Source organism: Bombina bombina, chromosome 1, assembly GCF_027579735.1.
Source record: "Bombina bombina isolate aBomBom1 chromosome 1, aBomBom1.pri, whole genome shotgun sequence".
NCBI lineage: Eukaryota > Metazoa > Chordata > Amphibia > Anura > Bombinatoridae > Bombina > Bombina bombina.
This window is the reverse complement of record NC_069499.1, coordinates 471,959,074-471,977,293: the sequence shown is the minus strand read 5'-3', so window position 1 is coordinate 471,977,293 and position 18,220 is coordinate 471,959,074. Positions and strand designations below refer to the sequence as shown.

The following is an 18,220-nucleotide window of genomic DNA, read 5'->3' as shown; positions in this document are numbered from 1 at the left end:
CAAACTATTCTTCCAGATAGAAGAGCAGTCATACATTGTTTCCACTCTTGAACAAGGTTGCAAAATCCTACGCACAACTGGACTCCTTCGTTCCCAAAATGAACCAAAAGATCCTGCAGCCCCTTCTGAGAAACTTAATGCCTCTGCCCTGGAATGGAGACCTCTCCCACAACGGTTCAGCTATCAAGCCAAGAGAAAGGAGCTTCATCCTCTACAGGGAGACCCTTGAAACTGATTAGTGTCTGCAGAACTTTCCACATATTAGCCGCTATCTTCCACCTTTTTTTTAAATGAACATAATTTAGCCAATCTCTCACCCCAGAGACCATAGGGTTGAATTGCACTACGGATGGTAATGTAGTGATGTTTACTTTGTTCTTTCTGTTTCAGTTTTCCTTTTTTTTCTTTTTCATGTGGTTATTATATTATCAGCTGTTCTATTGTTGTTTATTTACATAGACCTTGTTACATTTCAATTGAGATATTAGACTCATGTTGTCTTAATATATAGTGACGCAACAAAGACACCACTTCTCTTCTTATAAGAGATGTTACATAGTTAGATGTACATTATTTGTGCTAACCATAAAGCTTTTGTCACCCTCAGTTACGACTTAGATCAAGTTACTGCCACTCTCTAAGTTTCCAACCTACCCCTCCCTACTCAATGCCAAATACCCCAATGTTATGGATATAGAGTCCCTTCTTAGTTTAACTCTAGGTTTTGCTGATCCCTTATATTGGTTGCCTTCACCTATATGTTATTATCCATAATATGTACTTACTGTGAACCCATGATATTCTTCACATGTTCAACTATATTATATAAATGTGGCAGATCTGTATACTCTTTTACTCCCTCCTGCTATTTTGTTTTATTTGAAAAAATACATAATCTCGATGTTCCACTTGTTAAATTAACTATTAGTTTGTCTCCTTATTAGATTCGGGCACCCCCCCCCCCTCTCCTTATCACTATTTTTACTTATTTATCCCTCCTTATACTAGTTTCTAGTATTTAATGCTTGGACTTACAAGCATCCTAATTTAATTTCTCTACTTTTACTACCCCATAGCACTTGGTATACAAATATTTCTTTAACGTTACATACCTGTAATAATATTTCCCCTGGCCTAGTTATATTTATAGTTACGTATCATTCTAACCCCCCATCCCCTATTTCCTTAATCTTTGAGCGGCTCTAGCCCGCTGAATATCCACTCCCCCCACTTTTGATCTTAATAGTGTTAATGTGCATTCAGTTCTATTGACTGTTCTCGTAGATACGCTAAAGTTATATATATATTTTCCCATTCACCATTTTATCCCTCCCCCCCTTTTTTTCTTTTTTCCCCTTCCTCTCTTCCCTTACCCTTCTCTCCTTCCCTCCCTCTCTTTCCTTACCCTTCTACCCTTCCCTATCTAACCCATATGGTCGCTATGGCCCAATTACGTCTTCTAACCCTTAATACACAGGGCCTCAATTCTCCTACTAAGCGCAGCCTTATGTTAAATATGCTACAACACGCCAAGATAGATGTTGCTTTACTGCAGGAAACACATTGGCTCGCCAATACGGTCCCCTCTCGTAGATATAAGAAGTACCCAGTAATTATTGAAGCCTCATTTAACACCAAATCTAGAGGGGTCGCAGTCCTTATTAGCTCTCTAGTAAACTACGAGCCAATCTACACGGAAATTGATCCGCAAGCCAGATTCATTGTATTAATATGCAGATTAAATGATAAACTTTTCACCATTGTAAACGCATATACACCTAACACAAAACAAATTAGCTTTCTCAGACGTTTGCTAGACTTGGTAGCGACTATCCAGCAAGGTGAGTTGATATTAGGAGGTGATATGAATATGATATGGGACCCCACATTAGATATATTAGGCCCAAAAGTTTCGTCAGATGAGAGATCCATACATCCTCTTTCTGTTTCATTTCAGAAATTTCTTGCAAAATTTAACCTGTATGATGTGTGGAGGGCATTGCACCCTTTCGACAAGGAATTCACCTTTTATTCCCCACCACATCGTTCTTATAGTCGTATTGACTTTTTCTTTATGAGCTCACAGGCTTTAGAACGAGTGACACTGACAAAGATAAATCCAATTTCTTGGTCGGATCATGACGCAGTTCTGCTCACTTTGGGTCTACACCCCACACTCATACCACCCCATACCTGGCGACTCAAAAATTATTTAATCACCCACCCAACACTCAAGCTTGAATCCTTAGACTTAATAAGGAACTATTTAGAAGTTAATGATACTCCTCATATCTCTGCAGAAGTTGTATGGGCATCCCTTAAAGCTTTCTTAAGGGGGCATTACATCACTAAGGAGGTACAATTTAAAAGGGCACAAAATTCATCTCTGGCCACATTAACCTGTCATCTTAGATCACTTAAAAACTGTCTTGCTACCGCCTACACCATTAATCTGAATACTCAAATATCTGATCTGACTAGGCAGATCAAGGAGTTAGAATTACAGAGAACACAGGTAAATTTAGAAAAATTTAAACAAATCTACTATTATAAAAGTAATAAGACTTCTTCTCTTTTAGCTTCCAAATTGAGACACGGCACAGGCCAAAATTGTAAGAATTAATTTGAGTGGCGGTGTAGTCACTTCACCAAAGGACATTGGAGAAACTTTCCGGGCATACTACGCAGATTTATATAATCTAGTGGACTCAGACCCGACCCCTCTCCTTGGAACACAAGAGATTCGAAGGTTCCTAGAATCTCTTAACCTCCCTTCGGTCAATCTAGAACTGTCACAGGACCTTACTTCCCAGATCTCCCTGAAAGAAGTTAGCGATAATATTAAAGATCTCAAAATAACTAAGTCTCCAGGCCCAGATGGCTTTACCGGCCAGTTTTATAAGACTTATGTAGCCATAGTAGCTCCTGTTTTATGCAGAGCTTTCAATGAAGTGATGAGAAAGGGTTCCTTCCGCACAGAATATTTAGTGGCATCTATCACCACCATTCTTAAACCGGGTAAAACCCCATTAGAATGCGGGAGCTACCGCCCCATCTCCTTATTAAATCTTGACACAAAGTTATATGCTAAAATATTAGCTAATCGTCTATCTAAACTACTTCCTTCTCTAGTGCACCCTAACCAGGTTGGGTTTATTCCCATGAGAGAGGGACCTGATGCAACCAGATATGTGTTAGATATTCTAATACAAGCAGCCGAGTTAGGGACGCCCATGCTTACCCTGTCACTGGATGCCGAGAAGGCCTTTGACAGGGTGAGATGGGCTTATTTATGGGAAACCATGAAAGTCTATCGATTTCCAACCGCCTTTATTATGGCCATACAAGCACTCTATGCAAGCCCCTCTGCCGTGGTCAGGGGTGTGGGTTTACAATCTGATCATTTCCAAATATCCAATGGTACTAGGCAGGGGTGTCCTCTCTCACCTTTACTTTTCGCGCTTGGGATAGAACCCATGGCGCAGGCAATTAGGCTGAATCCGAATATAGAGGGGTTTTCTACTCAGGGAACACAGCATAGGATATCACTTTATGCTGATGATATTACATTGCTCTTAACACAACCCTTTTGATCCCTTCCAGCGGTATTTGACTTACTCAAGCACTTCTCCTCTCTAAGCTATTATAAATTAAATCTCTCTAAGACGGAAGCTTTGCACATGAACATTCCACCTTCTGACCTTGACTGCTTACAAAGACTATATAATTTTCACTGGTCTGCACAGTCTGTCAAACTGTTAGGGGTCCATCTCAGTATGGACACTTCCATTTTTATTTCAAAAAATTTCTCAGACAGGCTTCCTGAATGGCGTAAGCTTTTAGATTCGTGGGAATTCCGGGAGATATCATGGATGGACAGGATAGCAGCGGTCAAGATGTCCTTTATCCCTAAAATTCTCTATCTATTTAGGTCCCTTCCGATAAATCTACCCAGACCCATATTAAACAAAATGCAGAGCCTTATCACGTCTTATGTATGGAAAGGCAAAAAACCCAGGACAGCCACACAAACCCTTCAGAGACATGTATCCAATGGCGGTCTAAGTCTCCCTAACATTATATTATACTACCAAGCAGCCCGCCTTACTCATTTACTAAGCTGGAGTTATTTATCTAACTCGGCCTCATGGCGAACGGTAGAACTATCCCTACTAATCCCTAATCTTTGAGACCCTACAGTTTTGGGACCAAATCAGACACTCCCCTAATATAGCCCCCCACCCCTCGCCACGACAGACAATATCTAGTACCCTCATATGTCTGCCAGACTCTCATATGCTTACATGGTCTAAATATAATGTTAAATGCATATCAGATCTATATGACCGATCTAATACACTCTCCCATACTAACTTATGCAGCAACCTTCAAATACCCTGCTCATTGAATTTTGAGGCGTTTCGCCTCTGCTCTATTCTCAAATCATGGGAATTCCCCAATACAACCCTCAGAGAAACAACGAACTGGGAAAGACGTTGGTCACTCGCTTTACAGATTAGGGGTGCTCTTTCATACAACTATAATTTACTTATTGACCCATACTCGCTCCACAAAATATCCCAACATATAGCTTGGGAAAAAGAACTATGTTTTACCTGCAATGTTGATATGTGGCATAGAGAAATCTTAATCACTAGGAAAATCCTACACTGTGCTACATTGTGGGAATTACATTTTAAAATAATAGTACGTTGGCATCTAGTCCCAGTCACTCTCCACAAGATATATACTACCCATCCACCTACCTGTTGGAGAGGCTGTGGTCACCTCGGCACACAGAGTCACATTTGGTGGCATTGCCCACTTATAGCTCCCCTATGGACCCGACTCTTCAACATACTCGGACAATTAGGCATCACTTATCCATTAAGTCCCCAAACATGTATTCTACATTTAGACTTCCCTCCGCTTACTACTGCACAAAAATACTTAACGATCTACCTGCTAATGTCCACTAAACTAGAGATAGCGAAGGCCTGGAAGCAGAAATCCCCCCCATCCATTAGACAGGTCATAGTGACTGCTTCATTCATCCACAAGATGGAATCCTATGCATATATGGCCATGGATACATATGAAACCTTCCTTGACATATGGCGCCCATGGGTTGAGAAGTTCACCCCCTAGAAACCTGAGCTATCCCCTCAGACATCCCCCTCCCTATCCCCTTCCCTAAAATTTCCCCTCCTTTTTTTTTTTTTCCTTTCTTCTCTCTCCCATATACCCCATCTACGAGAACCATGAGAAAATATAATTTCCTGCACACAAGTACTGAATACCGGAAAATGAGAAATCACTTATGTAACTTTAGGTTATACTTGTATCTATGTTTTGTCAATCATTATATTTGGGTCCTTAGACTTTTTGCAAATAGATAGTCTTATAATATCAGGTTCCCACAACAATTGCTCGTCATAATTTTATTCTTGACTAAATGCCTTTTTTTCTTTTTTTCCCTGTTATATCTGAAGTTACTTGGAAAATGTGTTTATTGGAACAAATGTTATCCCTGCGTGGATACTGATTGAATACATGTTTGCATTTATTTTTCTCAATAAAAAATCTTTAACCAAAAAAAAAAAACAAATAAAACTGTAAGTGGATCGTCAGGGGGTTAGTGTTAAGAGTTTTTTAAGGTTTTTTTGGGTGGGTTTTTTTTTAGTTTAGGGTCTGGGCAGTAAAAGAGCTAAATGCCCTTTTAAGGGCAGTGCCCATACAAATACCCTTTTCAGGGCAATGAGTAGCTTAGGTTTTTTTAGAATTAGGTTTTTTATTTTGGGGGGTTGGTTGGGTGGTGGGTTTTACTGTTGGGGGGTCTTTGTGTTTTTTTTACAGGTAAAAGAGCTGATATCTTTGAGGCAATGTCCCACAAAAGACCCTTTTAAGGGCCATTGGTAGTTTATTGTAGGCTAGGTGTTTTTTTTTTTTTGAGTGGCCTTTTTTTTTATAGGGCTTTTAGATTACGTGTAATTCTTTTTTATTTTGGATAATTTAATTTGCTATTTTCCGTAATTTAGTGTTTATTATTTTTTGTAACTTAGTATTTTTTTTGTTTTTGTATTTAGATACTTTGTAATTTTTAGAGTAGTGTTAGGATTTTTGTAATGTGTAGTTTAGTTTAATTGGCATTTAGTTTAATTTTAGTTTAATTATTATATTAGTTTAATTGGTAAAACTTACACCTAGATTACGAGTTTTGTGTTAACAGGGGAACGGTGCTAATGAGCAGTTTATGCTCACCAGTCACTTGCAGACAGCGCTGGTATTACGGGTTTTTACAAACCCGGCGTTAGCCGCAAAAAAGTAAGCGAAGAGCAAAATTTAGCTCCACATCTCACCTCAATACCAGCGCTGCTTACGTTAGCGGTGAGCAGGTAAAACGATTTCCCCATAGGAAAACCTAACACCTGCAAAAAGGCAGCGTTCAATTCCTAATGCAGCCACAAAAGTTATGTCTACACCTAACACCCTAACATGAACCCCGAGTCTAAACACCCCTAATCTTACACTTATTAACCCCTAATCTGCCGCCCCCGACATCGTGGACACCTGCATTATATTATTAACCCTAATCTGCCGCTCCGGACACCGCCGCCACCTACATTATACTTATGAACCCCTAATCTGCCACCCCCAACATCGCTGAACCCTACATTATATTTATTAACCCCTAATCTGCCGCCCCCATTGTCGCCTCAACCTAACTACATTTATTAACCCCTAATCTGCCGCCCACAACGTCGCCACCACTATAATAAAGTTATTAACCCCTAAACCTAAGTCTAACCCTAACACCCCCTAACTTAAATATAATTACAATAAATCTAAATAAAACTACTACAATTCACTAAATTATTCCTATTTAAAACTAAATACTTACCTATAAAATAAACCCAAAGCTAGCTACAATATAACTAATAGTTACATTGTAGCTAGTTTAGGGATTATTTTAATTTTACAGGCAAGTTTGTATTTATTTTAACTAGGTAGAATAGTTATTAAATAGTTATTAACTATTTAATAACTACCTAGTTAAAATAAAGACAAATTTACCTGTAAAATAAAACCCAACCTAAGTTACAATTACACCTAACACTACACTATAATTAAATTAATTACCTAAACTAAATACAATTAATTACAATTTAAAAAAATGATCTAAAGTACGAACCCCCCCCTACTAAATTACACTAAATTACAGAATTGCCCCAAAGTAATCAGCTCTTTTACCTGTAAAAAAAAATACAATTCCCCCCCCCCAACATTAAAACCCACCCGCAAAAGGCCCTTTTAAGGGCTATTTGTAATTTAGTGTAAGGTAGGGCTTTTTTATTTTGGGGGGCTTTTTTATTTTGTTAGGGGGATTAGAGTAGGTGTAATTAGTTTAAAAATCGTGTAATTATTTTATTATTTTCTGTAATTTAGTGGGGTTTTTTTTCGTATTTTAGATAATTTTTTTAAATTCTAATTAATTGTATTTAGTTTAGGTAATTTAATTATAGTGTAGTGTTAGGAGTAATTGTAACTTAGGTTAGGTTTTATATTACAGGTAAATTTGTCTTTATTTTAACTAGGTAGTTATTAAATAGTTAATAACTATTTAATAACTATTCTACCTAGTTAAAATAAATACAAACTTGCCTGTAAAATAAAAATAAACCCTAAACTAGCAACAATGTAACTATTAGTTATAGTGTAGCTATCTTAGGGTTTATTTTATAGGTAAGTATTTCATTTTAAATAGGAATAATTTAGCTAACTATAGTAATTTTATTTAGATTTATTGTAATTATATTTAAGTTAGGGGGGGTTAGGGTTAGGGTTAGATTTAGGGGTTAATACATTTAATATAGTGGCGGCAACATTGGGGGCGGCAGATTAGGGGTTAATAAATGTAGGTAGGTATTGGCGATGTTAGGGCCGGCAGATTAGGGGTTAATAATATTTAAATAGTGTTTGCGATGCAGGAGTGCGGCAGTTTAGGGGTTCATATGTTTATTATAGTGGCGGCGATGTCCGGTTCGGCAGATTAGGGGTTAAACATTTTATTTTAGTGTTTGCGATGTGGGGGGCCTCGGTTTAGGGGTTAATAGGTAGTTTATGGGTGTTAGTGTACTTTTTAGCACTTTAGTTAAGAGTTTTATGCTACGGTGTTGTAGTGAAAAACTCTTAACTACTGACTTTAAAATGCGGTACCAGGCTTGACAGGAGAGGGTGTACTGCTCACTTTTTGGCAAACTCATAATACCGGCGCAATGCAAGTCCCATTGAAAATATAGGATACGCAATTGACGTAAGTGGATTTGCGGTATTTCTGAGTCTGGCCAAAAAAGTGAGCGGTACACCTGTACCTTCAAGACTCGTAATACCAGCGGGCGTTAAAAAGCAGCGTTGGGACCGGCCAACGCTGCTTTTTAACCCTAATGCACAACTCATAATCTAGCCATCAGTTTTTTTAATTTTACAGGTAAATTTTAATTTAATTTAAGCTAGGGAAATTGTAAATTTAATATAAAGTTAGGGGGGTGTTAGGTTTAAAGGTGAATAGTTTAATTTAGTTTATTTTGATGTGGGGGGCTTTCGGTTTAGGGGTTAATAGTTTAGTATATTTCCTTGGGGGGGGCATGCGGTTTAGGGGTTAATAGGTTTATTATAGAGGCGGCGGTATAGGGCTTTATAACTTTAGTATAGTGGGGGCGATGTGGGTGGATGGCAGATTAGGGGTTAATAATATTTAAATAGTGTTTGCGATGCTGGAGAGCGGCGGTTTAGGGGTTAATAGGTAGTTTATGGGTGTTAGTGTACTTTTTAACACTTTAGTTATGAGTTTTATGTTACAACTTTGTAGCGTAAAACTCATAACTGCTGACTTTAGATGGCGGTACGAATCTTGACGTTTTAGGCTGTATTGCTCGCTTTTTAGCCAGAACGCAAACTTGTAATACCTGCGCTATAGGAATCCCAATAAAAAACGTAATTTTTACGAGTGCGGTACTAACGTTGCGTTACAGGCTAAAAGGCTTGCGGTACAGCTATACCGACAAGACTTGCAATGGCTTCGTTAGGGAAAATTATGCGTTATGGGCTACAACGCTGCTATTTGACTCATAACGCACAAGTTGTAATCTAGGGGAATGTTAATTTTATATTGTGTTAAAAATATAATCTATAACTGCCTATCTAACTTTGAAATTTGTCAGAAACAAATAATGATTCTTGATCACAGGATGCCCTGAGTGCCACATGGGAGCAATTTGTGGTAGAAAAGACATACAATTCCCACTTCAGATTACAACATCCCTCAAGGGTTGTTGGGAAAGGAAATTAACCTCTGTAATGTGTTTCTTTAGGACTATTGAGAAATAGCTCAGTAGGTACCTTATAAAACATTAACAATCATTAGGCTGACAAGTCCTTTGGATGACTAAAAACCATGAAAAAAAGAGAGAGGTATCCAATAAATAATAAAAACGGCTTCATTGTTGGCCCATTAAAATAACAACATGTTACACACAAAAAAAGAGAGAGGTTTTATGCGTTTCGGCTTTGGCCGTACTGATAAACCTAAAAAGGCACAGGTGAGTGCCATTTAAAAAGACTTAGTCTGTGTCGGTCATTGGTTGGTGTTAAACATACCTCCCAAGTATCCAAAAAATAATAAAAATGGCTTTATTGTGGACATGTTACACACAAAAAAGAGAAAGGTAGCCAGAAAGTGATGCATCTCAGCCCAGTTACTGTCTTTTAAGTCTGAGTACAGAACAAGGATACTTAAACTAGTCAAGTGATACCTTTTCACTGTTTTCACATCCCTCAATCCCTGAAGCAAAACCTGCAGTTTTCGAGACACCGTAATCTGCATGTTTGGCTTCAAATGCAGGATGGATCCTGCTCACTCTGTCCTTACCATTGTTTCACAGACTTTCCACTACTGTCTCCATCACACACTTTCCTCGCTGCTCTCACTGTCACTCTTGCCTCAGCGTCAGGTGGAGAGACGGGGTTAAGTACAATACCCACACAAAGTATAGGTATGGAGTAACCCAGAGATTAAGGTGGAGATTGGAGTAACAACTGGTGTGAAGCTCTGGATGCAGTCTGGACTGAACAGTACTATATTAATCTGCAGATTCTGAGCAAGGAAAAATAGTACTCACCTTGAGTATGGAGTGCAGTTCTGGAGACCGTTCTCAAAAAAAGACAATGCAGACCTAGAAAGAGTTCAGAGAAGAGCCACAAAGCTAATAAGGGGAATAAAGAGAGGTTAGCCAAACTGGGTCTGTTTTCTCTAGAAAAAAGGCGCATGATAGGTGAAATGATTACTTTATATAAATATATTCAAGGCCCATATACAGAGATGGCAGAAGCTCTATTTATTACAAAAATTGTTTGTGATAAGAGGTCACAATTTAAGGTTGGAGGAAAGGACATTTAATCTCCTGCAACGGAAACGTTTTTTCACTATAAGAGCAATAACATTGTGGAACTTATTACCAAAGGACGTAGGGAATGCCAATACCTAAGATACATTTAAAAATGGTTTGGATACATTTCTATCTAGAAACAGGGATATGATGGCTTGTGTTAAATGGGTCACAATTTAATGGGACTAATTTAAGTTAAAATGGAGTAAGTATATTAGTTTTGTATAGGTTGAACTCGATGGACTTCGGTCTTTTTTTCAAGCTCATCTACTATGTAAAGGATACAATCTGGTGTAGTACAGGTAACAGGCACAATCTATCGAGGTACAAGGGGTTAAAGCAAAGCATAGTCAAAATCAAGTTCTAAGATCAAACTAAACAACAAATCCAACAAATTATAATAAATACAATGTCCCACTTTTGATGGTCCAAAGTAACAAAGCTGCCAATAAAGGTCACGGTTTGTAGTTCCTCAATGAATGCACCATGATCTGCTCTTACTCAAATGATAACAATCCAAAGACTGTAATACAAAAGCACAAGCTGGCAATCCAGCAACAGAATCATCTCCAGCACTTAATCACACTCACTCAAAGGAAAGATATTCACAATTGTTGCACACTAATGATTAGTGCAAACAAAGCAGGCTGAGTGTATTAGAGCCCCCCAGCTAGCTCCCTCCGGTTATCAGCTATGTGCTTATAGACTCTAGATTCAAATAAATTCTAAGTCCAAATTTAAAAGACTCAGAAAGCTTGAATAAAATCTCCCAACATAACAAAGGAAATATTTATTTCAATAAAATTATAACAGCATATAAAGCCACTGCAACGTGTTTCACAGTGCTAACCGCACTATTTCCTCAGTCAGTATAAAATAAATGTGATAAAACATATACTTGTATAGTTAGCAAAGGAACACCTTCTTATCAATTGGTTTTCAAAACTATCCAATAGCATAGTGTTAGCAATGTCATCAAGATAACTTATAGTACAATCACTGCAGATTTTTTTCCTTGGTAGCCATTTTTCTACTCATGTTTATGGCGTATGACCAGCGTTGTAATCATTGATGACCCTCTACAGCCATTCATGGCTTTAATACAAATGATGTCATCATTGGTGACCAGTGGAAAAAACAAATATCCACACAAAAAAGATTAGCTCTATCTTTAGTCCTAGTAGTGGGGAATGCATTAAGAAACCCGTTTAAGAAGCCCCCAATGCACAGTCCTTGTGCTGATGTTGGAACTCTGTAGCGCATGATGCAACAGTTGATATGACTTTTTTTAATATGATACGCACTTCAGCACTAAGAGGCCCCGCTCTGCAAGTTTGCATGGTCAGCCACTTCATTGCTAGGCTGTTGTTGATCCTAGATGCTTCCATTATACAATTATTGCACTTACAGTTAACTGGAGCAGATCGAGTAGGGTAGAAATCTCACAAACTGACTTATGACATCCTATAATAGTGCCACGATTAAAGTAATTGAGCCATTGTACTGTCAATGTTTGTCTATGGAGATGTCATGCCTATTTGCTGGATATTATGCACCTCTTAGCAATGGGTGTGGCCGAAACAACTGAACTCAATAATTAGTAGGGGTGTCCCCATACTTTTGACCACAAATTGTATATGTGTTAATGTGTATTGTTGTATGTCTTCTATACTTAAAATTCAGTTATATATTATTGTATAAAATACTCTAAAGTCCCTTAACTTAGCACAATAGCAATAGCCAACATAGCAGTATTGCTTGTGCACAAACACTGCTGGAAGTAAAGTTTGAACGCACGTGAGTTAGCTTGTGTATTGCAAGTTGAAAGTAAATTAATTGTGCTCAAGCGAATCCTGACACGTGCTAACTTCAGGACTTCGTTTATTGTGACCTTTTTAACTTCCCCATAGGGGTCTATTTATATATGTGTGGACAGACATGATCAGCTATAGCGAACCATGTACGCCGCACATCGATAAATGCCGACAGCATACTCTGTCTGGATTTATCATTGCACCAGCAGTTCTTGTGAACTGCTGGTGCAATACCGCACCCTGCAGATTGGCCGCTAGCAGGGGGTGTCAATCAGCCCGATCATACATGATCGGGGGGATTGCTTTACACCGCCTCAGAGGCGGCGTATGAGTTTAGGAGCAGCGGTCTTAAGACCGCTGCTTCTTAACCCCTGTTTTTGGCGAGCCTGAAGGCTCGCACGGAAACAAGGGGAAAAGGGGCCATTTGGCCCTTGTTAAATGGACCCCATTGACTTCAATGGAGCACGCTTTAAAAAAAAAAAAAATAACACTTATCGATCGCACACTAATCTGACACCTTGTTAAAGTTAATTATGAATATTTTACATTCCAATGTTCTTCACATAGAAGAAAATGTTCTTTTTATTTTTAAATATAGATCCCTCTTTTTATATATATACAGTATATATATATAAAATTATTTTTAAATATATATACATATATATCTACATGAATATATACAGGTATATATATATATATATATATATATATATATATATATATATATATACAGATATATATGGGAATATATATTTAAAACTACTAAGAATGTTTTTTACTATGTAAGGAACATTAGAATTTAAAATATTTACAGAAATACACAGTAAAACACTATAACATATTAAAATTGTTTTATCTTGTTTTAAGGTATTTGAGTGGAAAGAGCTCCAAAGTGTGTGTATATATATATATATATATATATATATATATATATATATATATATACATACATATCTGTGTTTATATGTGTGAAATGATAAAATAAGCAGAAATGATAGTCTTACAGGCTTAAGAAACGTGAGTCTTTGCCTTCTATCCTTGGCAAGGTCATTGTAAAATAAGGATTGTCCATTTGTTTTATTTTCTTTGTTGCAATTTAAAGCACAGCAGATCTCTCTGGCAGCCAAGGGGTCAATAATCTTACACATCATCAAATTACTGGCACCATGGCACAAAACATGTATGGAATTAATGTTGTTTTAAGCTATATTGTGAAATATTTATTGTGTTACGAATGAATAGTCAAGTTAAAAACAATGAACTTCAAACATGCCCCCAGAACTATGATTTGCTTCTGATAAAATGTCAGATCTGGTTATGTCAGGCGATGCATTCAAGAAGTAAATTTGCTTGATTGTGAGGCTGAGCACTGGACTTTTTAAAGAAATTAAAGTCACAGTTTTTTAAAGCTTATTTTGGAGCAAATTCACGTTTGCCCCTTGAATTTGACTGTATTTTTTTATGAAGCAATCAGGGATTGCTGGTTAAAGGGATATTTAAAGGGGCAGTCAACAACAGATTTTTTGTTGTTTAAAAAGGTAGATAATTCCTTTATTAACTATTCCACAGTTTTGCATAACCAACACAGTTATAATAATACAAATTTTACCTCTGTAATTACCTTGTATCTAAGCCTCTGCAAACTGCCCCCTTATTTCAGTTCTTTTGACAAACTTGCATTTTAGCCAATCAGTGCTGACTCCTTGGAGCTTCACGTGAGTGAGCTCAACGTTATCTGTATGACACACATGAACTATAGCCCTCTAGTTGATAAAAATGTCAAAATGCTTTTAGATTAGAGGCGGCCTTCAAGGTCTAAGAAATTAGCATATAAACCTCCTGGGTTTAGCTTTCAACTAAGAATATCAAGAGAACAAAGCAACATTGGTGATAAAAGTAAATTGGAAAGTTGTTTAAAATTGCATGCCCTATTTAAATCATGAAAGTTTTTTTGGACTTGACTGTCCCTTTAAGTGATGCTTTAGCTTTTATGCATTACTGATCTGTAGTGGGTTTTTGCTTAAAAATTGTAAAAGTTTAAATAAAAAAATACATTTCAATGTATGTTACATTGTTTCTAGTATTGTCAGCCCCATGAAACTGATATTGTTCTCTAAAATGCCAGGACCGTAATGCCAGTTAGTGGCTGTATATCTCAAGCCATTACCTTCTACATTGCTGGAAGACTGAAATGTTACCACACACTACTATTGTTAAGTCATCTCTGGGTCTATTGGATTGTGGACATTCCTTTGATAAGATGCTAGTGAAAACCCCCATACAGGGCTAGATTACGAGTGGTGCGCTAACAGTTGCCTGAAAGTGAAAAGGGGTTCATTGCTGCTGTTTGTGCGCATTAGGTTTTTTGCTCGTATTAAAAGCTGAATGTAAACATGATCGGTTGAGCGCAATTTAAGTTAACGCGTGTCGGGTTAGCTCAACCTCAGATCTCTGGTTAATTGTTTTGAGAAACAAAAAAGTGTCACAAAACACTTTAAAAATACATTAAAAGTATATTTAAACTCATAATAACACCATCTAATAAAAATATTTAAAAAATCAAAAAAATATTGCACACTAAAGTTTTAAGGGCTCAAATATATGAGGTCTCAGGTTTTAGGGAAAAAAAGGCAGGAAAAAGGCATTAACATAGAGATACATACATATACATGTCTAAAGATGTATGTATATAAAACTATATATGTGTACATATGTATTTATATATGTATTTACAGACATATATACACATTAAAACAAATACATAAATATGTACACAAATATAGACCATATGCATGTGATAGTCTAAGTTTGACTTTTTACGCTCGTCGGCACGCAAGTGAAAACAGTTTACTTTCAACTAGTAATATGAGCGCAACCCGACGTGCGCAAAAAGCTTACTTTTAGCAAAGTTAATGCTTAAGGCATGTGAAGCACTCCACTTGTAATCTGGCCCACAGTGTTTTCCTTGTGCTGGTGTTCCAGTGATATTTTCTTCAATGATATGCTTCATATGCCTTCATTGTTTGTTCTTTATTTTAGAGGAAGTGGTTTTCAATTTTTGCTCCCATAACCTGCCTCACCCCCGTTTAATCTAATATTTTCAAGAAAGGTTTTTGGGATTTTTTTTGGTGTAAGGTTTCAGCAGTTAGGACACTGTTTCTGGTGGTCTGACGCAGAAACATTATCATTTTCCTCTGCAACAGTGAAGTCTACACACAGTCAGAGGTATCATGTTTTGTAGTGTCTCACTGAGAATTTTCCACTCAATTAAAATGGGCTTTGTTTTAAGCATTTACAGGCAGCTTCAGAAACTCCCATTCTTCCACCTGTGCTGTGGATAAGGTTTTTATAATACCATTTCCTTGTTTGCTTATTTTTCATGATCTTTCTAAGTAGGTTATTTAGAGTCCAGAGAATTTATTGCTAGTGGAAGCTGACTTCATTTATGTCATCATTTATCCAATCATCTAATGTTTCTAGCTCAGATTATTTATTTAATTGGTACCTTTTTTTTAAGAGGGCGTGGGGGGTCTGTTTACATATGTAGACACTTTGGGGGATATTTATCAAAGCCTCAACTATGCTGCATTCGCCGGCACCAATAAGCTCGCCTTACATTCCCTAACATCATGGCCGCGGAACTGAATACGATCTCCATATTTATAAAAAAAAGCCGACAAAAAGTCACGCACCAAGTACAGGGTGATGAGCATCGGACTGTTGTTAACTAACAGTCATTGATCTCACTGCTATTCAGATTTTTACCAACTTTATTTATACGCTGTCACTAAACGCCGCCACTATACTAAAATGTTTAACCCCTATCCCGGCCCTCCCGGACCCGTCCGCCACTAAATAAACGTATTAACCCCTAAAACTCTGGACTCCCACATCACTACCATTAACTAAACCTATTAACCCCTAAACCGCCAGCCCCCCTCACATCGCCATAAACTAAATTAAGCTATTAACCCCTAAACCTAACAACCCGCTTACTTTACATTAAAATGCAAGTTAGGGATGTTGTAATTTTAATGTAAAGTTAGCGGGTTGTTAGGTTTAGGGGTTAATAGCTTAATTTAGTTTATGGCGATGTGGGGGGCTGGCAGTTTAGGGGTTAATAGGTTTAGTTAATGGTAGTGATGTGGGAGGCCAGAGGTTTAGGAGTTAATACGTTTATTTAGTGGCGGCGGGATAGGGGTTAATAACTTTATTTAGGTTGCGGCGATGTCGGGGCGGCAGATTAGGGGTGTTTAGACTCAAGGCTTATGTTAGGGTATTAGGTGTAAACGTTACTTATTTTCTACCATAGAAATCAATGGGATATCTGGCAGCATCAAACATAAGCTTTCGCTGCTTTCAGATTCCCATTGATTCCTATGGCATCCGCGGCCTCCAGGGTGGCAGATTGAAAACAAGGTACGCTGGGTCGGAATAGCCGCGAGCGTACCTGTTAACTATTTGATAACTTTTAAAAAGTATCAAATAGTGCCAAATGTGTATTCGGAACATCTGTAATGACGTAACCATCGATCCGTGTCGGATTGAGACAGGTGGATCATATGTTATGTCACAGATTTCAACTTTTGCCGGTCTGTAGGCTTTGATAACTAGGTCGGATCAAGCTCGCCACAATTACGGTGCGGAATTCCAGCGTATTTGTGGTTGACAGCTTGATAAATATCCCCCCTACTTTTGATGTACCATACGTTTTATTAGTTCATCAGGTTCACTTCTACTCAAACTAGTGTGGTAGGAACATTTGGTAGATTTGGTGAAGAAATGTATCATCTTCAACCTTTTCTTCACATGGCTTTTGTTACTACAAACCAGTCAAAACTATTTTATTGAAAGGATTAAAGTAAACTAGATTAATCTATTTTCCTTATTTTCAAAGTCATACTGAATATAAAAGGATCTAGTATGTTTTGTATTATTATGATTTTTTTAGATCAATTAGAACTGAGTTACGTATGGTTTCTGTAGAGGGTCATGTCAGATAGATGCATAAATCAGATGCCAATGTGAGAGTGTACACAGCTCGTGAGTAATAATTAATGTGTAAAAATAAGTCCCTAGACCTGAAGGTGTAGAGTTGTGCTTTAATTAAGCAGTAGACATCAAGGATAGGAAAAGAATCACTAGTGTAAAGTCATTGGCCAGCAAGGTTTACATTACACAGACGTAACAAAGACCCCATTCTCATGTGTCATTGTGTCATGTGGCAAATGCTGATATGTGGCATGGTGCCCCCTGCAGGTGCCCCCTGCACAGTGTGTCAGGTTTATCTTTCCTAGTTAGTTGCCAAACTAGGATCTCTTCAATGTTCAGTCCTGCGGACTAACATGTTTTCAAATGGTGGTATTTCATTAAAAATAATCTCCAGTTCTTTGTCATGTTGGTGGGAAAATATATTCCCGTTGAATGTTTCCACAAATGTTATTTTGCCATTAACCATAGAACTCAGAATCAAGAGTATAAGTTATTTGCAACCTTTCCTTATGAATTTACACTTAGTGGCGTTGATGGGGTTTTTGAAGATAACTCATTTGATAATTTTCACTTAACGATTGTGTCCATTATTTTGTTAGAATAGTTCCTAACAAAGCAGTATGACAGCTAAGTATAGAAGTCTATTTTATTTTTAAGAACAGTGTTGTCTATAATTGCCCATTAGATTTTGTGTTCCTTAAAGAATGTAGCTAAGTTATTACATATTTACTTACATGAAGGTTTATAATTATCATAATTGCCAAAGTGTTTTGAAACCTTCCAAAAGCATTTATCCCTGGGATATTGTAGCTTGCAATAGGTAAATATTCTTGTGTATTTTTATAATGCTACACATACCTTTATACCTGTCATTTGCTTTAGTTTCACTTGATTAATTTGCTTTCATTACTTGAGACAGATTCCTTAAAATAAAGACCTAGGATGAGTCACTAGACTGCAAATCAGAAG

General features: G+C 37.4%; 1 protein-coding gene across 1 annotated transcript in view; it reads left to right on the top strand.

Moving 5' to 3' along the window:
* PDE11A (phosphodiesterase 11A) overlaps positions 1-18,220 on the top strand; it is a 1,463,629-nt gene that overhangs the window by 910,962 nt on the left and 534,447 nt on the right. The window lies entirely within an intron of this gene.